Source organism: Trachymyrmex cornetzi, unplaced genomic scaffold (genome assembly GCF_001594075.2).
Source record: "Trachymyrmex cornetzi isolate Tcor2-1 unplaced genomic scaffold, Tcor1.1 scaffold227, whole genome shotgun sequence".
In the NCBI taxonomy this organism is placed as follows: Eukaryota; Metazoa; Arthropoda; class Insecta; order Hymenoptera; family Formicidae; genus Trachymyrmex; species Trachymyrmex cornetzi.
Genome location: NW_017296923.1, coordinates 397,602 through 420,829, shown reverse-complemented (window position 1 = coordinate 420,829; position 23,228 = coordinate 397,602). Strand labels below are relative to the sequence as shown.

General features: G+C 36.9%; 1 protein-coding gene across 1 annotated transcript in view; it reads left to right on the top strand.

Moving 5' to 3' along the window:
- Positions 1–23,228, top strand: part of Ten-a (Teneurin-a transmembrane protein) — a 496,598-nt gene that overhangs the window by 133,904 nt on the left and 339,466 nt on the right. The window contains exon 3 of the mRNA XM_018506604.1: positions 16,755–16,813. The gene's annotated coding sequence lies outside the window, so the exon portion shown is untranslated. The remainder of the gene's footprint in view (positions 1–16,754; positions 16,814–23,228) is intronic.

Below are 23,228 nucleotides of genomic sequence, written 5' to 3'. Positions count from 1 at the left end.
CTGACACCTTGCAATAAGAAGGCATGACAGAAGGCCAGGAATGGCCGATGGTTCTGACAGGTGCGCGCGCAGACCCTCGATGCTATAGACGTTCCCATTGTGTCTTATTCCTGAGTTATCATTATCGTTCTGTCTTCACCTACGCTCTGAATTATATATACGTCAAAGTACGATGCAAGTGTTGTGAGACACTCGTCATCGCGTTTCAAAGCTTTCACCGTGTTACATTACGTAGAGACAATGTCATTCCCCAGTTACATTCGTCCATTTTTAACGATGTTGCTATGTCGCGAGTCATTTTCGTCTCGATTTTAAAATTTAAAAGCAACAGAATAAGCACACTCGTGTAAGTAATATATTGACTTCGCTCTGCTAGCAAGTGTTAATCATATAATAATATGATGAATTTGCAATTTAGTACAAGTATAATCGTGCCGAAGGAATTATAAGCATATATGTGTTTCACAAATACGACAAAATGTACATGTAATAAAAAATATATAACACTATAAATTCATGAATTGTAAGTAATGCATTTCCGTTACATTTTCTACTCATAGTAATATTCAACCAAGTAATATACTACCAAGAAGGATACGAGAATAAAAAGATAACGGGTTATTCATGAATAGACATAAAGTAAATCAAGCGAATAAGACGATAACGATTGTTCCGAGACATTGTATTGTTCAATAATACTGACTAATAGGACATGAAATGGTTGCCATAGCATTAAAGTCTCAACAAGACTATATCTATTTTAATTTTTACATACTGGACAGAATGTTATTAATGTCGATGTCAATGCAAATGAGAACAAACATGTGAACCTAAGCTAGACGATTCAAGTTTTTACCTTTACAGCGCATAAGATAATTATTTAATATCTAAAATAGTACGTCAATTTAGCCTACGTTAATGAACTTGAATTGTTAAGGTTGCTAATAATATTACGAGAGAATATGCATACAGCGAATTGAATCGAAGAAGAAAGAAACGCAAGAAGAAAAAATGTACACTTATAAAACTTTACATATAATCATTATTAAATGAAACATTAAACATTACTGAAACATTAAATATTACGTGTACCTAATACAAGACTAAATGAAGATTCAAATTATTTTAATTATATTTTTAAGATAAGTACAAAAAGATTAATATAAAAAGCTGAAATTTCACACGTGATTTTTCATGAACTTGAAAAATAATCCGGAAAAATGACGATACTTATATCTTGCCTGAGAACATGGAAAAGGCGAGGGGTGCGCATGGGTCGAATTCTTCTTTTTCTTTTTCCACTGACATTGGAGAGTGATTAAAAACTTGATCCTACCGCGCCGGTCCATCTTTATCCGTCCACCCATCCATCGTTCTTCGAGTTCGTTTTACTCAACCTCCAACCTTTCGTTTACGATATAGGATAGCGGACAATATGGCGGAGTAATTGTTGTTCAGGGGGAACTTGGAGACGATAAGCAAGGGGGCTGGTCCGGGAACATGAACGAGAGAAGAGAGGGAGAGGCTCGATGGTGTCGGATTACTGCTGGCATTGTGAAGTCCAGACATGGGGAAGAAGAAGAGAAAGCAGCGGCCGGGTGGAGGTGTATAAGAACAGCGATACGAAAGCAGGCACGGTGGATAAGACGAAAGAGATAGGCAAGACATCGGAGACGAGCAGAAGCCTGAACCAGAAGAAGAAGAAGAAGAAGAAGAAGTTATTAGAAATACCGTAAGAGAGTACAATACCACATCCACCCCAGAGTAAAAGAGTGAGGATACGAAGGTGGATTCACCCTGGTTCTTTCTCTTGCCCCTTCCATCGACTTCTTCGTGTATCTCAGACCTCGTCGGAGGAGTCGGCTTTCGCGGGACGTCGACAGAATCGAGATGGCGCGAAAGAACTTCACTGACGAGAGAAAAAGCAAGAGAAAGAGAGAATGACAGAGAGAGAATATTAGAGGGGGGAGGGGGGAGAAAGAGAGAGAATCTCTGTATCTTGGTGCTTCCTTTATTTGCCGCGATTTATTTTATGGTACACACGCGCGCACACTACCAGCGACCGGGCCGACACACAGGCGAGCAGAGTCCTCGGTACTGTGTGCCCGGCCGAGTGGAAAAATGTGATATTCTCTGACAAATGGACGGTGGCGGCTCGTGGCAGAGATGTACGTTTAAATGCGATTGTTTATTTCGTGCTCGATTGCTCGCTAATATCAATTTGTGATGTTCCGCCGGTTTATCGCTCTTAGCCGCGACGTCCCGACGGAGTTAAAAAGTATTACAGCTCTGACGGAATGTAATCTCCTCGCGCAATTCGAACACATCTGTACAGCATTGACGTACGGAGAGATGTATTCGACATACGACATTAATAAAATTAAACTAATGTTTACAAAGGCATCTAAAATTAGAAAATAATATGTGCTTTTACCGCGAAAAAAAAAAAGAGTTTTTGTGCACGGTCATTTAGAGCTCGCGTGCATAGTCGCGAGTTAATAAACATACAATCTACATGAGCAACCTAATAGTTATATCTTGCCATAACTATCGTGTATTATGTTACATGTGCAATTTTATACATCTCTACCACTAGACATTATCCAGCGTGTCTATTATCGTGCAGTCAGTCTAGTCAATAGTCTCGTGCACACGCCTATATTTAGACAAGTCCGTCCCATTGTCATGTAACTAATATTCTCACTGGTCTCGTCAATAATTTCGTGCACTATGCAATTTCATGCCTCATGAATAAGCCTTACATGGGTCATATTAGGTATATAATCCTCCATATTTATCTATTATTAAATTGCTATATAATTCCTAGTTTTTATTGGATCGAATACATTTTGTAAGAAAATTACCCCATGATAATTACACAAAATGCGCGAGTATCAATAACTATTTAGAATCAATAGCTCTGAAAAAAGATCTTAAAGGTTGTCGCGCTAATCTTAGATTTTGAAGCTATTTCATGGTATTGATGATATTTATAGTCAGATATTGCTATTATTTTCAACGACAAAAGCATATTTGTGGTGTGGAACGCAGACATAGATCTCGTAAGTGCAAAACGAGGGAGACCTTTCTGGAGTGTTGGTCAATTGTCAAAGGGGTGTCGGAGCGAAGGAAAGGCATGAGATATCGATGGCTGGACGAGCATAGTGGTATATAGGCGGTCGTAATTGTTATCCGATCGAGACCAAGGGAAAGGGTCGCCATAGGATGGATGTGACGTCATCGGGAACAGGTCCACCTATAATTGGATTTATGATCGGAGTATCTACCTCTACGTTCACAGGCATGAAAATATATTATTCAAACGTTCCGCGCGAGTTTGCAACGTATGTTAGCGCAAACATGTGTGCGTATATGGCTCTTTATATTAAATGGATATGTAAGAACTTACACTGAGAGAAAAATGTTTTGTATTTGTAACTATAATTATATATTACTATATTTATGGTGTCCCAAAATATAACTATAAAATTATAGTCACTTGGATCATTTTTATCGTAATTTTAACTATTTTATGGTTATAATAACTATAATTATTTTTTTTAAGTTGCCAACTATATATATTTGTTGCTAAAACTATATACATAGTTACTGTTATTATTATAGCAATAATAATCATAATTATATTAATATGTAATTATAGTTACAAATACCAAATATTTTTCTCTCAGTGTAGAAGTAATGATTCTATTTTGGATATTTATAAAAAGAATATTCAGTGTGTAATATATTTTAACTTGATATTGGGCTGGTATTAAAAATTATGAAATTAAAAATTAGACAGTATTTAAGAAGTAAAGATTATATAAGTTAAAAAATTAAATTACAAACGGTAATATTTACTTATTCTGGAATATACTGAGAATATATGATGTATACATGTACGCGCGCGCGCGTGTGTGTGTGTGTGCACGATTCGCGTTTACAGCGCAATCATGGCACGATCGGGGAAAGTTTTAATTACCGGTATCAATTCGCATAACTCGCGCAGAGCCGAGAATTCAAGGCTTCTCCAGACACGCTGAATGAAGTTCAGACGTGGGGCATATCGCTATACGTCGGCGGAATCATTTCTCACAAGTTTTAATTGCCGCTGTCTATTAATACGACGATTACGGTAACGATATCTGCGTTCATTAAAATCGGCTACATAAATATTTCAGTCTTCAGAAAATAGAGCTTCTCTGGAAATGAGATTCCGTTCTTGCGTATGACAATAATAAAACAAATTACTTGCTTGCTGTAAGACCAGTAAGATAAATTGAGTCTATTTATACATCTTCTCTTCCATACGCGTTTTGCTATTCTCAATCGTTGACTTAACTTGTCGATATGCGCGGTATATATAGTAGGAGCATATCACTGTGAAGCTGATTTCCCAGTGATATGCCTCGTGCCTGCACCAGCTGAATTGCACTGATTGTATTCTCATGCAAAGTATGTCGTTCCCATTGACTACATTGTTCTGTTCGTATTACCGATTATGTTAGAATGTAACTGCGCATATATATTTCTATTTTACGCAGAAAGACAATAATTTCTCCGACTTTTTGCATATATTATCAATTATGCAATTATTTACTATTTAAAAATAATTCAAAGCTGCTTTTCAAAACATTAAAATAATAATTTTTTCATAACACGTCTAAAAGTTCGAGAATATATCTAAGCAATCATTTTATATTAATATTGTTATGCGTAATATGAATGATTGTCGGACCACACAGTCTATTACAATTTCATGTAACGTACCTGCTGAAATGCAAAGAATCATTTTTCATCTCACGATAGAAACATAATCAGATTTCGTAACGTTGGGACTATCTATCTACACTCGAAAGGGCCTCTAATCTTTTTCAATAGTTAATAGGATCAGAACGTTAATCAATCAAGCGCGAGGCAATTAACGTAACCTTTTGACAGGCGTTCTGTCCAAGATGCGAGCATCTGACGTGGATTTCTTTAATCAGTCACCTCCAATGCGGGAAGTAAAGAGACGATGGGACACGAAGAAAGGGAGAGAAAGACGAAAAGAAAATAAGTTGTAGCACAAAATGAATCGCACGAGTGAAACTGACAGATAATTTTATATAATAATTGAAGAACAACTCGATTATGAACTGACTTTGTATTTTTCTAAGATACAATTTGATACTCTAAGTATATATTCTGATTACAAGTTATAAAAATGTCTTTTCAATTTCTTAAAAAAAAAAAAGAAAGAAAGAAATACAATTAATTATATTTAATTTAATAAATTATTGAAAAAAAATAAATTGTGCATTAATTAATTATTTGCAGCATATTAATAATATTTATACATGTGGCTATTGAAAAAAAATTGCGATTTTCATGAAAATTACATTATTATCCAATGAAATGTGAGAAATCGTTCGTTTCCCTTTTTAGATTATTTAACGGAGTCATCGCGCTCATTTTCTTCTCCTTTCTCCCTTCAATTTCGATTCATCTGTGATTTTAAGAACGTACCTAACAATTTGACTTTCTTACTTCACGTTCGTCGGACTACCCTTGAAGAAAATTGCTGCCCATTTTTCTCCGTCATCCGGCCTCACCCCAATCAGCTACCGTTAAAATCTGAAACTCGATGGTACGAAGATGCGTATCTTTTCGCGAAATAATCTTTTCAACGAGCTTACAAAATAATGAGTCACTTATTTCCAAATCATTTCAGATGCACGAATCAAGATAATATACAAATTTAGCTAGAATAGGTGACATGATAGTGTAAACGTCATCATCAAGTCATGTTGTATCCAACATCGCATTATGGCAAATGTGGTTATATCAAATATGATATAATTTATAATATAATGTAATTTGAGTTACAATACAGAATATGTATATTATTATCTGGATTAATATCACGGAGTATAATTTATATTATACTTAACGATTGTATATAAATATATTTTATATATATACAATATATACACATGCATTTATTTATGTATAAAAACAAAAACAAAATTCGATGTTAAATAGACACACGTACACCTACATGCGCACGTTAATATAATATATTGTTGTTATATTGTATAATGTAATAAATATTTTAAAACTAGTTGCGAGATTTTTCGAGAATTTTAAACATATTTAAAGCTTGCAACTCGTTGATGGGGTAAAGCAGGAAGATAAAGAAACGCTGAACCACAAAAGTTGTTAAGTATCAAATAGGATTCACCCCATTACACCAAAATACCCTCGTAGCTTGCTTAGCCCTGCTTAACTTAATGCCTTCTTATTTAAACCCTAACAAGACTATATGTCTTTATCATTTCAATTCTCACTATTATATGTTCAATAAATCGAGATTACTGTTTAAAAAATAAATCCTCTTCACGCTACAAATAAAAATGATTAATTTTTTAATTAAATATGATTATTAAATATTTATATTTGTATAATATTCTAGATTTAAAGTATAAATTGAATTTAGAATATCGAGAAGAACGGATTTGCATGAGAAGAATTAGATTTTATAATATTTATAAGTAATTAAAAATAAATTAAACACAAACAACGCTTTTAACCCGTCATTATTGCTTGCAGTAGGTACAAAACGCTGCTATATTAAATTGATAGAATATAACGGAGGTAGAAAATAAAACGATTATATGGCTGCTGAGAATAAACGAAAGTTTCGCGTCTCTGATTTTTAGCTCAGACCACGGCAAGAGCAATTACTTTAGGAATGATCGTCACGGGATAGGGCAAGTGAACTTGCTTAAGGGAAGCGCACAGGAGGTGGTACGGGATGCAAGAAGTGGATTGTGCAGCGACAACGTTAATAAATCTCTGGTAATTAGAAAGAATGTCCCGGGGAGACGAAATTGCTAGTGGGCCCGACTTGGTCGGCCTGTTCATTTTTTACGCTACACGAGCGTTAAGATCTTTTAATGCTAGGTTATAAATGATTTGCGAAACCGGAGCGCTGTGCTCCTCGACGCACCGTATATAATCAGACAACCCGACAACCACTTGCTCGTTAGTCACACCGGATTTGTTATAATTAAATTTAAAGATAGGCTCTGAGCGTTAAATCAATTTACACGAAAGGGATAAATTAATTAGCAAATCATTTGCGAAAAGATATGTATAATATCTTATATGATATCAATGCTTAACGTTTAGTACGCGTTAGAAGATATTTTTGAATAACAACATATATTAATGTTAGAAACATTACTTTAAATACGAAACGCCATTACGGTCTAAATGTTAAGATGTTGAACTATTATATATATTCATTTAAATGAATTAATTTTAGAAATTATAATTGCATGCCGATATGGTTGTCGGATTTTCAACGTAATCAATCTGAAATATTAATAATCCCCCCAAAATTTCCCAAATTTAATCTTAAAAAACTCTAATAAACTTATTGCGAAAAATATTGGAAATTTGGGGGGACTATTAATATTTCAGTTTGATATTACGTTGAAAGTCCGACAATCATATCGGCACGCAATTATAATTTCTGAAATTAATTCATTTAAATGAATATATATATAATAGTTCAACATCTTAACATTCAGACCGTAGTGGCGCTTCGCGTATTTAAAGTAATGTTTCTAACATAAACGGTCTTATTTCCAATCTTATTATTGTTCATATTAATGTATTTTTATACGAAAGCTAAGTGTATCTCAACGTATCTTTTACTTTAGGAATTAATATGATTCAAGATGCAGAAATTTAAGATGTATTCCTGTATTTTCTAAATCTATGAATTTTTTCCTTCTCATAAGAAAAATAATTGCTATCGTAAATTAAATCGGAATATAATAATTCTCCGGGGAACGGAAACATAGTTAAACATCTCAATTGCAGCGCCGGCAGGTCCGGTAGGCAATACTAATTAAGTACTAGTGTACTCTCTTGACGGGAAGCCCCCAGAATCCGGAAACGAGGGTAGATGTAATTAGGATGAGTTGTGACGCCTGTAGCGAGGAACTTGACTTCGTTCGCTCGTGCTTCTCTCCGCAGCGGTGACGCACAAACGCACACTTACGTTCATCTCTATGTAAAATGCACACAATGCAGACTCAAGCTGGTTGTTTGTTAAGCCGGTTTCGAGTTTGAGCATTCCTATTGGATGACGGCGTATTAGTCTACGTGTAATACACACGGTTATCCGATCGGTCGTCGCTTCCAACTACCCGAACGATCATAGGCGAGGATTGCGTAATCGATGCATTATCCTCTCGACTTTGTCCCGTCATCCTCACAAGAGACATCCGTGTAACGCGCGTTTGCGCTCGTGGGAACCGCTACCGCGACGACTAGTTGGACTTCTATTAATGTTGTACAGTCGGCGCGTCGAATTAGCATAAAGTTCTACGCTGGAATGCGCCAGCGCGACTGGAAAACAAACTTTTGTTGAACTCCGTGTACCTACGCATGAACCACTGTGTTTTGCCTATCACCCTTCACCTGCACGTGTTGCCGTGGTTTCGAGAATCAATTTTTCAAAATATAATAGAGCGGACTAAACTAAAAAAATACGCAGTAAAAAATATTCTGTATTTGTTAGAAACGGTCCACTCAAGTCCTTATTAAAATTTTGTATCGAATTTTCAGTACATTGTTAGTCTTAATGTAACATGATATAATTGCTATTTAAATATTTGGTATTAAATTGATATTTAACGTTTTTTAATGTTAAAATAACATACCTTGTTTATGAGAAAATGAACGAATAAAATAATGAATGTATAAAAATGTTTTATAAAACAAAAATTCTAAGATAAATAAACAAAATGTGTTAGTTAATGTATCATAAATGTTAAATTTATTAAAATATGTTAATTTTACATATTATAAATATTAATTTTAATGAAGAAATATGATTGCTTAGAAATTTTGCGTCAGTGTTACGTTATATATACATATGTAATATATATTTTACAATAATAACATTGCATAATTTTTTAAAAAATAACTGAAATTGTAACAACGATGAATATTATTGCAGGCATTTATAGTAGTATTTTATTTATGTCATGTAATTATTATCGATATCGATTAATAGAGAAAAACAAAAATACGTAGTTAAATATTTAAAAATAATCATGATAAAAAATTAATCATGATTTTCATGATAACAAAACCCTATAATATAAAAATTTTAATAATACTATATTGTATAAATATATAAATATGTATATGCATTATGTATTGCATCTAATAACTTTTATAAAAAAATAATTTTCATTTTTATTGCAATAGATTTAAAATAATATTAAAAAATACGCGTAAAAAAAAGTAAATTAAAATATTTTGTATAATCTTCGATATTTAGCGAATTAGCAAATGATCATGAAAGCACTTTTGTTACGAGTCGAGTCGAAGAAACTTTATGCACCTACTTTCTCTAATTGCTGGACGTCAGAATCGCTAGTAAATTTTCTTGACAAAATCAACCACACCCCATACAGAACTCATCAGGATAAAAGTCTGGAGAAACACTTAGCACAGAGAGAGGGCAAAACTCTCTTTGTAGGAAGTAAAAATTCACCTACATTCACATTAGCACACTATTCATTACACTTATCTCTTTGTCAGGCTTAATCACGTTTAATGCAATTCCAATGCTTCCCATACGTCATTTAGATATGAAATATGTATATTTCTTTCGCATAATTTTAAAATTATCATTTAAATTATTCTATTTATGGATCTCCAAGTACTATAAACGTAAAGTTTTTTTTTATTAAAGATATTTCTTTATTGATAGAAGGACCTGCGATCCTTAAAGTGATAATGACGCTTAAAAAAAATGACGAACTTTGAAAGAAGCTGTCCAGCTAGGAAATACCGTTCCGAGAGACCATTTTACGGTATGTAACTATCGCGTGTACGCGGTACTTCGTGACTCTTGAATAATAACGAGTATGATAAGACGGTCTAGCATTAACAAATAAAACACTTTCTGGACGGAAATAAGCGGTGTTTCGGAATCTAGATAATGCCTAATAGAAAAAGTTCACCGCGGCCGGCTAAGTTTTCGTACTTTACACGGGTCTTTTCGTAAGATTAATTTAATACGGATTAGGACCTCCGTATTTGGAGACAACGTCGGTGTGCGAAACGAATCACCATCGCCGCTATTATGTCATAAACAGAGCTTAACGTAAAACGGAACAAAACTTTTTTTAATTACATCGCGTCTCTCTAATCGGTCTTTTTGCTTCCGCGTTTGTATATTGTCGCTGCTCCGGGTAAGTATTTACTGCATCCGCAATTACACCTCGGCTGCAACGCGGCGAAATTTCTTTTTTTTTTCGAGAGAGAGATCCGTTATTCCATTGAAGGGTCGTCGATATCCGTGATGCTTGCCTTTAAAAAAAATTGACGGGCGAAATGAAATACGTCATCGTCGATGGTGATATTTCATAGTTCCGGGCGATCGATTCCGATGCGAAATTCCAACGAGAGACATCGTCCCCTTCGTCCCCTCGCGATGTCGTTCCAACTGCAAATTAAAGACGTCCTCTACGTCCTCGTGCCACCTCTCCTCGAAAATATTCGCCACTCTCGCGTTTTCAACATTCCTAAAACTCGCTCGTACGCAAACAGCGATTCGGATTCTTAGAGCCGACGCGCGTGAACTTAATTACGCGGTTCGCCAAAAAAAAGATCCTTGCCAAGTGAATTTCTTAAACGATCAAGCCGTCGTAATCCGCTTTCTTAGGTTCGCAAAACTATAGCGCGGGAAGAGGAGGACCGCGTAGAAGTTGCGGTTGCGTTCGAATAATTAGCGAGATGGGATACTTACCTAAGTATCCGCAATAGGCTGAGAGGAGAATCTTGGGAGACGGCGGTGAGGAGACTCCACGGTTGGCTGCTGCTCGGGTCTGTAATTTCGATAATTATGGGTTAATGCGTTTAGCCACGTAGTGGCACACGTAGCAGGAACATGATTCCAGGCGTACGTGAGATACCTGCAAATTAATTAAACGATTACCGCATTCGGCCAAATAACACATAATTGTTCAATTGTTACGTGCTTATCGCAGACGTATAAATTCCGCGCAGCTCAAAGTCACGAATCTCATTCACTCTCGCTGAAACTCGCGTTACGAAAATTTACGTGATAACTTCAACAAACTATGTAAATTGGCGTAAATACTCAGACAACATGCATGTCTGAAAGCCGTCTTCGTGCCGTCAAAACAATCATAGAGACGTCGTTTAGACATACGTGTCGTCTGGATAATTAGTATAAAAATATCCATGTAGAAATTATTAAATTCTGCAATTGGATGACGCGCGTCCAAATAAGACCATCTGTTACTATTATCTGTTATTAGCCCGCGTTTATTTACCTGTCTATTACTACTAACTGTCTATTACTACTAGTCATTTACGTCACTCTTTACCAGTAGTCGTTGTGCATGATTGATACGCGACAACGCGCGTTGCACTAATTTACGAAAATACCCGACCGAGAAAATCCGCAGTGTATAACAAAATGTTTACGTAAGAAGCTGCGTCAACATGCGCTTAAGTTTTGACGGCGTTGTTCCTTAAGAGCTTTCCCTCGCCGAGCAAGGAGCTTCCCTTTATGATGAAACAATATCGTACGTCGCCTTTTTCAGCTACCGCATTTCTTCCGTTCCACCGGCGACCTCGTCTCGCCTACTCATGGTTTTCGTCGCCTCCGCCCTATCTGCATTCCTAGTCCCAACGAGCCGCAAAGGAATTCCAATTTTAAACAAAAGTTTCCTGACGGCAGTAACCTCTCTGGTCCTCCCTCTCCGTTCTACTCCTTCGCATCTTCTACCTTCTCTGCTGTCGACATCGCGGATTCTAGGCGCGCGTTCATGCATGGCCCAACCATGAGCTAGGCACATCGCTTCTTTGTCTACTAACATGTTTCGTTCATGCCTCCTCCGCCCATTACGGAAATTCTGTTGCTTCTTCGCCGGATGAACCTTTTTTTTTTTTTTTCATTTTGTAATGACGAAAATTGTTACATTTTCTCTCATATCTCGATAGCGAGCGCAGTTTTGTAATTTATTTACGTGGAGAAAAGGTTTAATTATTCGTTTATGCGGATAAATAATATCCCAACTTGCAACAGCTTTAAAAAGCTCATCTTCCGAGCGTATCTTCCCGGATGTACTTCCCGGATATACTTCAGCCGGTTAAAGAAAGCAAGAAAGATGGAAGAGGAATCGTCACAAAACATGCATATCGAGCCGCGAATCTTCCCCGTTTTTTCTCGGATCGCCCATTTTAATGCCCTTCTCCACGTCTGCGAATCATCCGGGTAAAAAAAGCGCGAGTTGCCGACGGGGAAAATCGTAGCAAGGGCGACAATAAACAAACGCTAATCCATAAATCCTCTTGCAAACGGCAGAAAGCACGCGCAATATACGTATTGCCGACTCGAGACGTACATCAACGCTACGTCTGCTGCAATATCGATAAAACATTGATCCGCCATTCGTGCCTGAAGTCTCTTGTATAGGATTCGCAATGCCGTTAGGCATCCCCCGCGCCACGTCGAGCCGAGCCGGGCCGGGCCGCGCCGTTCACAGATATACCGAACGCTTGCATACAGAACACTATACCACCGTTTCGACGAGATTATATCCGACTCTCTGCATGCGTGCACCCGCTGCGCCCATCGGGTGCACACGTACGCGTCTGCCGGTATCGTGATCTACACGCGAATCACGAAAGCTCCGTGCATAATTCGACGCTAATGGTATTTGGGTCGGGCCGCGAGATCTTTCAGTGACCAATCACGTGGTGAATCCGATGATTATTTGAAAAAAGTGGCTCTCTCTCTCTCTCTCTCTCTCTCAAACATATACACACGTGTGTAATTTAGAATAAGCCAAGTTGTAACGATTGTGACGTCATAACTTACGTGCAATATCTATATGCGAAATAATTTACATTCTAAGAAATATCGGTGTGAATATAATAACACGCATTGTTTATATAATTTTCCCTGGTTGATATTAATATCAACATCTCATCACATTAATATGATGTGGATTTAACACCAAGGGTTTTAATCCATACCATGATAGTGTTGATATAAACACCAGCGGTTATAAATTCACAGAACGTTGGTGTTAATATTAACACGATGAAAATTATATAGACACCGCACGATGTTAAATCCACACGATGTTTTTTACAGTGTATATGAACGTAATTTCCATTTAATTAAAATAAAATAGATACTCTCTAAATCTGAACCAGTGGATAATCACTGATATCAGTGCCAAGTATGCCACTGGTAATCAGTGACTGAAATGTGAAATTCCTAACCTAGCTAACCTTTATTGTGTGATCTAATCAATCTTATTTTAGTGCATAAATTCAATGAATATAGTATATTAGAAGATTGAAATTAACATATAAATATCAATATTTTAGGATATATAATGCTTAAACCTCTTTCTTTTTTAATTGAACTTCACTGATTATCCAGTGCCAAATACGTCACTGGGTGAATAGTGGCATACTTGGCACTGACATCAGTGATTATCCACTGATTCAGATTTAGAGAGTACAAACTGAATTAATGGTAAAATGTAAGGTTACTCGATTTAAAAAAATATATAAATAGAAATTTGTGATGCTACGTCGGCTATAAAACGTGTAGCCGGTCTCTTTTTATTTAGAAAATTTATTCCAAGCTGACGCTTGCGCGACACAATTACAAATAATGCCGCATGATTCGTTCATATCCGCGTTTGACGACCGATTAATATTACTCTCGGGTGCATGGTTCCGCTGATCACGATCGCCCTTACCCGGCTCTACCCGATAGATCAAAGCACGCGAAATCAGGGAGCGTCTGCATTATCCGGGGCGATGGCGCTTAACGTTGCGCACCGTCGCGGATTTCGATGACCTATCCTACCGGCTAATACCCGCTTCTTGCCGGATCAAAGTGCGTATTTCCGACGGGCAATGAATTGGCAAGCTCATCTCTGAAGATGGTACTGTAATTATAAGGTTGACGACAGAGCGGGGCGCAAGAAGGATGAGGATCGATGATGATGGACCGGAGAGAGAGAGAGAGAGAGGGAGAGAGGAAAGGAAAAGGGAGAAGGAATAGGGTTGCAATGGAGGGCGCGACGAGATGAACGGCGGCTCAAACACCGTGGCACAAAATTCACAATCTAATCCAACTAAGCAAATTACTCCCAACTTCCTGGGCGACAGTTACGCACGCTGTCCCTTCGCCTTGCATTCCCGGCAACTTAGATCAAAGGGAACCGGCGTCCTTCTACGCGCGGGAATATCGCGCCCGACAACGTTTCATCTCACGGCGCCCGTACTTCCGGCGCCTCTTTTCCTCCATCCTAGCCGTTTCATAGACGTTGAACTTGTATGGCGTATGGCTTGGTTGGGCGATTGAACGCGCTCGACCGTTCTACGATCGCGATCGAAGCAGACGCTCGTGTAACGAACGCATCGAAATGCATAGCTTGTCGCATGATATGACACGAGTTTAACGCGACCAACTTTGAATCATCAATTTCATGTTATTGATTTTAGCCCTCTAATGGTAAGGTAAATTTTCAGAATGTATTCAGAAAGATAAAGTCAAATTTCGATGTGGTGTTTTATCTAATCAATGTATAAAATGGGTAAAAAGGTAAATAATGATCCAAAAATTATTCGTAAATAATAACTTCTTGTTCTGCTTATTTATAAATTTAAAAAAATTCAATGAAGTTCACTGACATAAAAATAATTGCAGTAAAATACACAACGCTTTGACTGACGAAGCCGTAGATCACGTTCAACTCCAGCCTTACACTGAGAAAAATTTCTGGTTGAAAATAAACTAACCAGAAAATTCTGATTATATAGTATATTAATCAGAATTCTGGTTTTCAACTAAAGTGATAGATTCAACCAAAAAATTCTAATTTGTCCATTTTCAACAAGAATTTCAATCAACGCAACCAGATTCTTTTTACAGTGTACCATTAAAAGGTTTACGTCTTTTAATTCTATATTTTGTTAAAATATCTCATGAATGGAATTGCCATATTATACACGGCTAAACACATTATGGTAATATACAAAATCTCTAGAAAATCGTTATGTTCTATTTATGTATATATATACGCAAAGCCGACGTATGCGTCCGAATTACTTCAACCATGTAAATTGCGAAATGGAAAATCATATCGGAATAATTGAATCGTGTAAGCATCTGTACGATTAGATTACAAATTCGAGCAGCTTTTCGATCATGTGTATCATTTTGAGACAGTAAGCTCGCAACTCGCTTCTGGCTGAATAGTATCACTTGCGAGATACGAGAGATGGCTGGAATCGACGTCGTCGGATCGCCGGCGGGTAGGGAGGTACAAGGAAAGGTAACACTTCCGGAACGCAATATCATTCGGAGCGAAGCGGACCGTAATTCCCACTTGCTTGGTCTTCGGAGGCGAGGCAGCAGAAGCTGCGTCTGTTGATTATCCGGCTGGTAAACACGGCGCATTGTTATCGATTGGGCCAACAATCTGCCGCCCCCATATTGACGCAATACTGCCTCGCAGTTGCATAATGAATGGTTGGCTAATGACCCTACGGAGCTTGCGGAAACCGCTGCGAGAGGATGACGGCGGGGTCTGGGAGTCGAGCCACTTCCGGCATTAAACATGCACCACCGGCACGAACGAGTTATCCGAGACATTTATCCCGTTTAAGAGTTACCTGGCGTACCATTTATCATATGCTATATTATTAAAAACTACAAAAACTTATAAAATTAATTTTTTTTTATATTTCTGCATCTGCTGTTTTGACACACATATATTTTAGGTTCAACTTTTAGCAGCAACCATCCACCATTAACATCAATACAATATTTTTAATGATAGTTTAGAATATAATATGTGGCTTCGCAAAAAAATTTACATGTATTTTTTTCGTCTTTTCTTGGTTTTTTATTTGGTATTTTTAGAATTATACTCTTGATGTTGAATATGAAAAGTGTTACATATTAAAATTATCTTTATGTAGATTACCACGTAGCGTGTGGAAGCAACACAGACGTCTGAAATAAAACGTGAGCCGCTTTGCATACATATCTAGTCAAGCATTCCTGCGGTGCTTTCTAAGAAACAGCCGCATTAATCTTCGAGCACCGCATAAATTGAGATTTATCTGTACTTTCATAATTGTTATATGTAAATATTTGTCTCACTGCGCATATAATTTAATAAATAACAAATTATTTAAAATAGAAAGATTGTAAGCTGTTTTACGTTTTATGATACAATAAACAATACACTGAGAAAAAATTTGTTTATCTGATCCAAGGTTGGTAAAGACTAATGTTTTTTTTTAAGAATAAAACATATTATGTTTCTTCTTGAATATGTTTTTAATGCTTCAAATATGCTTTGAACAGTACTATAAAAAAAACATATTTAAAACATATTAAAAACATCAATTAAGCATGTTTTAAACTGTTTAAAACACGTTTAAAACGTTTTTTTTACCAACCCTGATCTGATCAAATTAATTTTAGTTGTCTTTATTTCTTTCGTTGAAGAATACATGTATTAAACATAATGTGTTCAACTGAAATACATACATTCTTCATCGAAAGAAATAAAGACGGACTAAATTAATTTAGTCAAATAAACAATTTTTTCTCAGTGCACTTTTTCAAATAAATTAACGTTGCAAATAATAACTACGTTATCTTTTATTTTCAGCTCTGCTGAGTACGCGGACGTTAATAAGCAGATTCTGACCACTAGTCTGACGCATCACTGTAAGTAACTTACGTTTAATATATCTACTCAGCATTTAACAATACTCTTAGATATTTTTTAAGAAACAATTCCGTTAGAAAAATAAGAATGTTCACTTAATTTAAATGCTATAAATTCCAATAATTGCTATAAATTCCAAGAATTGCGCTTAATAAAGAGCTTCTCATTTCGACGCATAAAGAAATCCGAATTGAGTTTCATCGTGCAGAGAGATTCTTTTACCCTAGTACCGCGACACGGCGAGACTTTCTTCGTATTTTTGTCGCGTGAATTATTCCTTTCTCGCGGGGGCTCAACGTCGTCTGCACCGTTACGCAACTTGTACTTTAGTACATCCCGACTGTGATTCTTTTGTAGCGGTAGCCGGCTTTCCGTCACTTTGCACGGTTTGCGTCGCGAGAGATGGTGAAACGTTAGACGAGGGTCGCGACTTTCGCATGAAACTTCCTCCACTTTTGTCCCCGGCTGACGCCATAACGACTCTAATCTCCTTACGCTTCAAGCTGTTTTTGCCGACCAAACGAAAGTGCTTACGGCGTTGACCAGTCGGGTAAGAGACTTACAATTTACTTCTATCTAAGGAGCTTTGCAGGACGCGCAGAATGTTGTCGCTATTCCGAGCTTTATTTAATGTTCACGTCATTTTACATTTGCGCTACGACGCGAGTTTATCCTGACACCCACCGATGTAATTTTTTTACGAAAGCGCTCCGGTAAATGCTGTAATGTTGGAAAGAAGCGAGAGAGAAAAGACTGTAGAAATTTTTTGGAGTGAAGGAATTAAGAACGACTTCAAAATCGTGAAGGAATACGGAAACATTTCTCGCGATTGAAGAACAGAAAGATGTAAATCCATGTACACACACATGTGACAATTCTATGGTATAGTTTCGTGAATTTTACAACATTTGTAAAGAACAACTTCTTGCTCTTGTAACTACGTGAGTGAGTGTTGAGATTACATTCATGATTAGTGCACAGAGTGCTCCTAAAATGTTTAATCTAACTTCAACAGCGCATTCTACTAAACAAAATAATGAGAAAAGTTCATATAAACGAACAACCATCAAACGCTAACTTTTATTTACTTTTGTTTTCTCGCTTTTTAATTTGAGTAGTTGAAGCGATTTGTAATTAGAAGTACTTTTAGAATGTACTAAGAGCTAAGAAAAGTTACATTTGAAATATTTATAATATTCGTTCATTCTATTCGATTCTATGCATTCGCACTATCATGTATATATTCGTTTTCTCATACATATCACTTCATTGATGCAAATACAAATTAGAGCAACTGTTTGATAAATTATTTATGTACCAAATGTTCATAATTGCCAAATATAATTTGCAATTTTGATCCTTTCCGCATTAAAGTCGGTTATTTAATGTAATAATAAGCAACAGAAATAATCTAGTTTAATGATATTACTTAAACCTCATTGTTACAGCGCGTACATAAAATATGCACAATTCCGATACGAATCTGATAGAGAGCATTGAATGTTTTAGATGGCAAAAGTGCATTAAACGGTCCATAAAATTTCCTTACGGAAATCTACCAACACGTACAAAATTTCGTTTCTATTTATAGCTTATTCTCTTCTACGGGGTAGTGGAACGTTTCAGAACATTTCACGGATGTAGTGTTGAATGAATCATCTCGCGTTCCTACGCATGACACCCCAGGGGCTTTCGAAGGACAATCCAATTTCCACGACCAGTTTTTCGTTTCAAGAATGTTGTTTTCTGCAGGTCGGAAGTGACAGTCTGAAAGTCTCAGGGACTTCATGCTTTCTTTTTCGACGATATCAGATAAATTTTGTCTTTTTATCGAATTCGTATCTCTCTATGAATTAGAAAGTCAAATGTCGCCTGTCCATTTTTGGTTACATAATGTCACTCCAATTTCGCTTAAACACATAGATACACATATATGAATTATTTATCGTCGCTTATAAAACTCAATTATACTTCGCGGTAAACCTACACCCGTATTTTCGCTTATCGTATTACGCTGCAATTATTGCAAAAATTAATTATTCCTCACGGGACTGGAAGTATTCGACTCATTGGGGAATCGTCATTCGGACGTTTATTTCAGTCCGATATAATAGCGTTATAATTAAATAATAAATTTCACTTTGATTTATAATTTATTGATAACAAAAAAAGTTTTAAAAAAATAATATTAAGCTCGGTACATTTATAAGTATTAATAAATCAATATATTATCATATATGCTTAATAACAAAATAAAAAATTACTTCGGTAACTGACAATTGTTATTTTCGTACGAACGTCTATATACTTTATGGTCCTAACATACCATAATTTCGCGTGAGACAAATCTCCCACATTCGCGAGCTTAGAAAAACAGATCAGGGTCGACGATTGTGCGACACGTAATCCAACCCAGAGAATCGTTAAATGGTTCGTGCGACTTCGTGTTAGTGAGAAACGACGTTCATCTAGCAGCATCCAACGGAGCCAAAGTGGGTTTACATCGCAGTTAAGTTTCATCGTAACGCCCCCGCGACGGTTGGATGCCGTGATGCTAAACCGTCTTTCCTGTAGTCAGTGACGACGTCGCACAGGGTGGATTTACCGACCATTTGGCAAATGAAGACGAAACTACATCGTAGATTATGGAGCGAGAGTGAGGCAAAGAGAGTGTAGGACGCAGTGCAGAGTGTCGAGTATCTTAATGTAGGGGTATCTATCGACGGATATCTATCGGCAATAGTTAACACACTGCCGTGATTTCAATAAAAACATTTGTTCGCAGTTGAGAACTTTATCACTTTACTGTTGCAATCAACACGATATTCCTTGTTCATTGAAACAGGATCTTCTTTGATATTGTATTTCCGGTTATTTTTGAATTTCGATTCCAAAGCATTGCTTTCAAGATCGCAATGCACGCTGCTACGTACGTATATTTGTGATTAAATAGAAGAGTCATTACCAAGAATAATTGAGCTTCAAAGAGTCGCTAACAACCGACTTTGTAATCACTGCAATCGAACGGAACGGTCGTTAGGACCCGATGCTTTCCTTCTCTGATCTCGAACGAGACGTCTATAAACGGCGCGGCAATGGACCCGTTTGCTTTCTATCGACTGCTACTTTGAACTTTCGATAGCACTAGTCTATGACACGTGGAAGCTCTCTTTCGAAGTAAATTAAACGGAAATCATTACCCCCCCCCTCTCTCTCTCTCTCTCTCCTCTTGTTTCGCATGCATCTCTTTCGTCTTTATCTCTATCGTTGTTATAATTACGCAAGCATTACTTTTTATTTTGCATATTATTTTGTTTGCAATAAAAAGTAGATATATCTTTTAATTGTCCAACAAAAAAATTTTTGCTCATGACACAAAGTCTGTTAAATTATTAATAGATCAATATCTGTTCATTGTTAAGAATAAAATGCTCCTGTATGGATTGTTACTAGACATATATAAAAATTTAAATACATACATAAGATATTGATAAAGTTATAAAATAAATATTAATATAGTACCGACTATGCTAACGATATTAATGCTAACGAGCAAAAATATACTCTTGAAATTTTCAAGGTGATACATCTATAATTTGTTCGCAAAAAGAGTGCCACATACATGTGACGGTTATTCGATACTTGTGTGTCTGTTCACCGTGCTAAAAATTTCCGGGAAAATAAATACTGCTGTGCTAGAACCACATTCGTGTCAATATATTCACGCCCTGGCGATGCCTCGCGGTTTTTCGATTTTGTCAGGGCAAACAAAATTTATGAGTAAACCGCTTCACTGTAATGTTATAATGCCATCCATCCTCATCGATTATCACCGCTTTTAATAACTTCTATCTCGTCTCCATGAATCATCATCAATCGCGCGACAGATTTTGAAATATATTTAAACCTCTTCTATCAGAGAGAGAGACGGGAAAGGAAGAAAAAGAGAGAAGGAAGAGTCATCTAGAAACAGATTCATCTTGATCGACAAATTATAATAGAAAACATGACGTTAAAACATGACATAAGCCATAATATCTATGAACTAAATAATAAACTAAGTAATTAATAAATAATGAACTAAAAAACTAATAAATATATTTAAGTGAACATTTCAACTGAATAATCTAGTTAAAATGTAATTTCTTTTGAAATTTGCGATGAATGAATTCAAATGTAATTTCAAATAAATTTATTCAGTTGAAATTTAAAATGAATGAATTTTTTCAAAAATGTTTAAAAAAAATAAATGTAATTAATGGCGAATGTATGTATATGAGAAAATAAAGGTAGTGTAATACTTCACACTTATTGATATGCAAATCTAGTGAGTAAACTGAAACAGCGAAAAAAGAACAATGCATGTCGTTAATTCGTCGATACGAACGATCCACTTGATCGAACAAGCAAGCTCATCTTCGTGAGAGATAACACCGGCGCGGGCACGATAGGTCGCGACAAAAGTTAACGAGATGGTGTTAATTAAATCCCGCACGGTCGATCGCGAGTGGGAAAATTTGACAATGGATGTGCCTATACGCTCTCGTCGGTGCATAGGATATATATATATATATATACACATGTATATGTATATACATATATGCATATGTATATATACATCCACACATATATATTTTACATATACACATACATTACACACATGCACATACATATAGATATACAATATACGTCAGCTTGTCTATGCATCGACGCGCACAACGCTACCACGACGGATCGGTCGGTGGGCACGGCCAGTGGTCGAACTCCGATGAATCGATGACCGCTTTTAGTAATGATGTGTACATGGCAGGCCATCCTCTCCCGATGGAACGCCGCGTCGGGGTCAACGCAGGACGCCGCGGCCACACCGGAGGATCGTGTGTAGTGGCAGCCGGAGTTTGCCGAGGGGGACTTATTACGTCCCTGAAATTACCATATAAATTATCGCGTGATGAACCTGCCGGAGTGCGAAACCGTGCACGCTCCAGCCTTTGTCGAGGTTTCGGTTATGGTTAATCGGCCACGCCGTTTAATTGACATTCTACACCGCAAAATGCCGCGGAGGCCGCCGCTGCCGCAATTTTCTTCATCGTGCTATCTATTTGATCCAGAGGAATGATTGACGGCCGAATTTAGATCAATTGTAGCCAAGTGTTAGGATTTCCGTGTAATCTCAAATTTTCTCTGGGGCTGTAGTATTTATCGTGAAGAAAGAATACTTCATTATTTAAAAAATTACTAAAGAGATATAAAAGACACCTTTTTTTATTCATAATATAAGAATATTTAAATAGGATATTAATAAACGAAAAGTGTATTATCCATCTCTCATTCACCATGAGATTACTAATAATCTCTTCATTTATTATGGAAGAACGTTTGTACGTTAAATGCACCAGTAATATTATCTATTCAAAATACTGTATATAATTCTGTGTATCTTGGATTACGTACGGCAAAGCGCCGAGAAATGCACACGCCGAGCACAAAGTAAATTTATGCCTGTGCATGCAGTATGCGTTATCTAAATTATAAACAGCGACATATGCTATAATTAACATGTATTCAAATTTCTATCACCAAAGTCGACGAGTGCCTCATGGACGCTTCGAAAATGTTACTCAGATTAAAGCTGTATAATTAATCGGCGCGATGATATCGAGGTGGTGCACAGCTGAAGCTGGGTGAGTGTATCTAATGTTTAAGGCTGTGCCTTCTTGACGAGCAAAGGGTTCACGCGAATCCCAATGAATATGCAAAAGTCTTTCTCAAACCATATCTGGCTACACAGGCTGCCAGTCTATGTTTCATGCATTCAGATGCCCTTCTTACATTCCTAAAAGGCGAATGGCACCGTAGCAGACTTGAACAATGTCGTCTAATGTTACCTTCATTAGATGCCGTTTAAAAACCCGGTCCACATTTCTCGTGAAATTCCCGCCGCGACGTGGTATGCAAATCCCACTCAATTCGCACGAACACGGGGAAACTCTTAAAGCCTTTTATAGTATGCCTTCTCTAAGACTGAATTCGTGGTCTGAAAGTCGGAGTGCCACTATATTCTCAAGTGTAGGTATTACGAGACGACTTTTCGAGCGGGTTATACATATACGCGTGGCTGAAGATTTTTAACCTCCTTCTAAGAGGTTACGACACGCGCAGACTGATTTATATTTACGGAGTAGCGAATATCGCGGCGCGCCACGAATACTGTGAAATCTGACATACGTTTTGCATGTTCCCCCGTGAGCACAAAGTTTTCGTTTATTTAATACGATAAACGGTGCGCGTAGAACCAAGCATTGCATACTTTCGTTATTCTCGCAAGAGCAATTTGGTATTGTCGTTGAGAAATGGTGGAAAAGTTTCGTGTTTCTGTTGACTTATTATTACACAAGTGGAAACAGTTTCTTG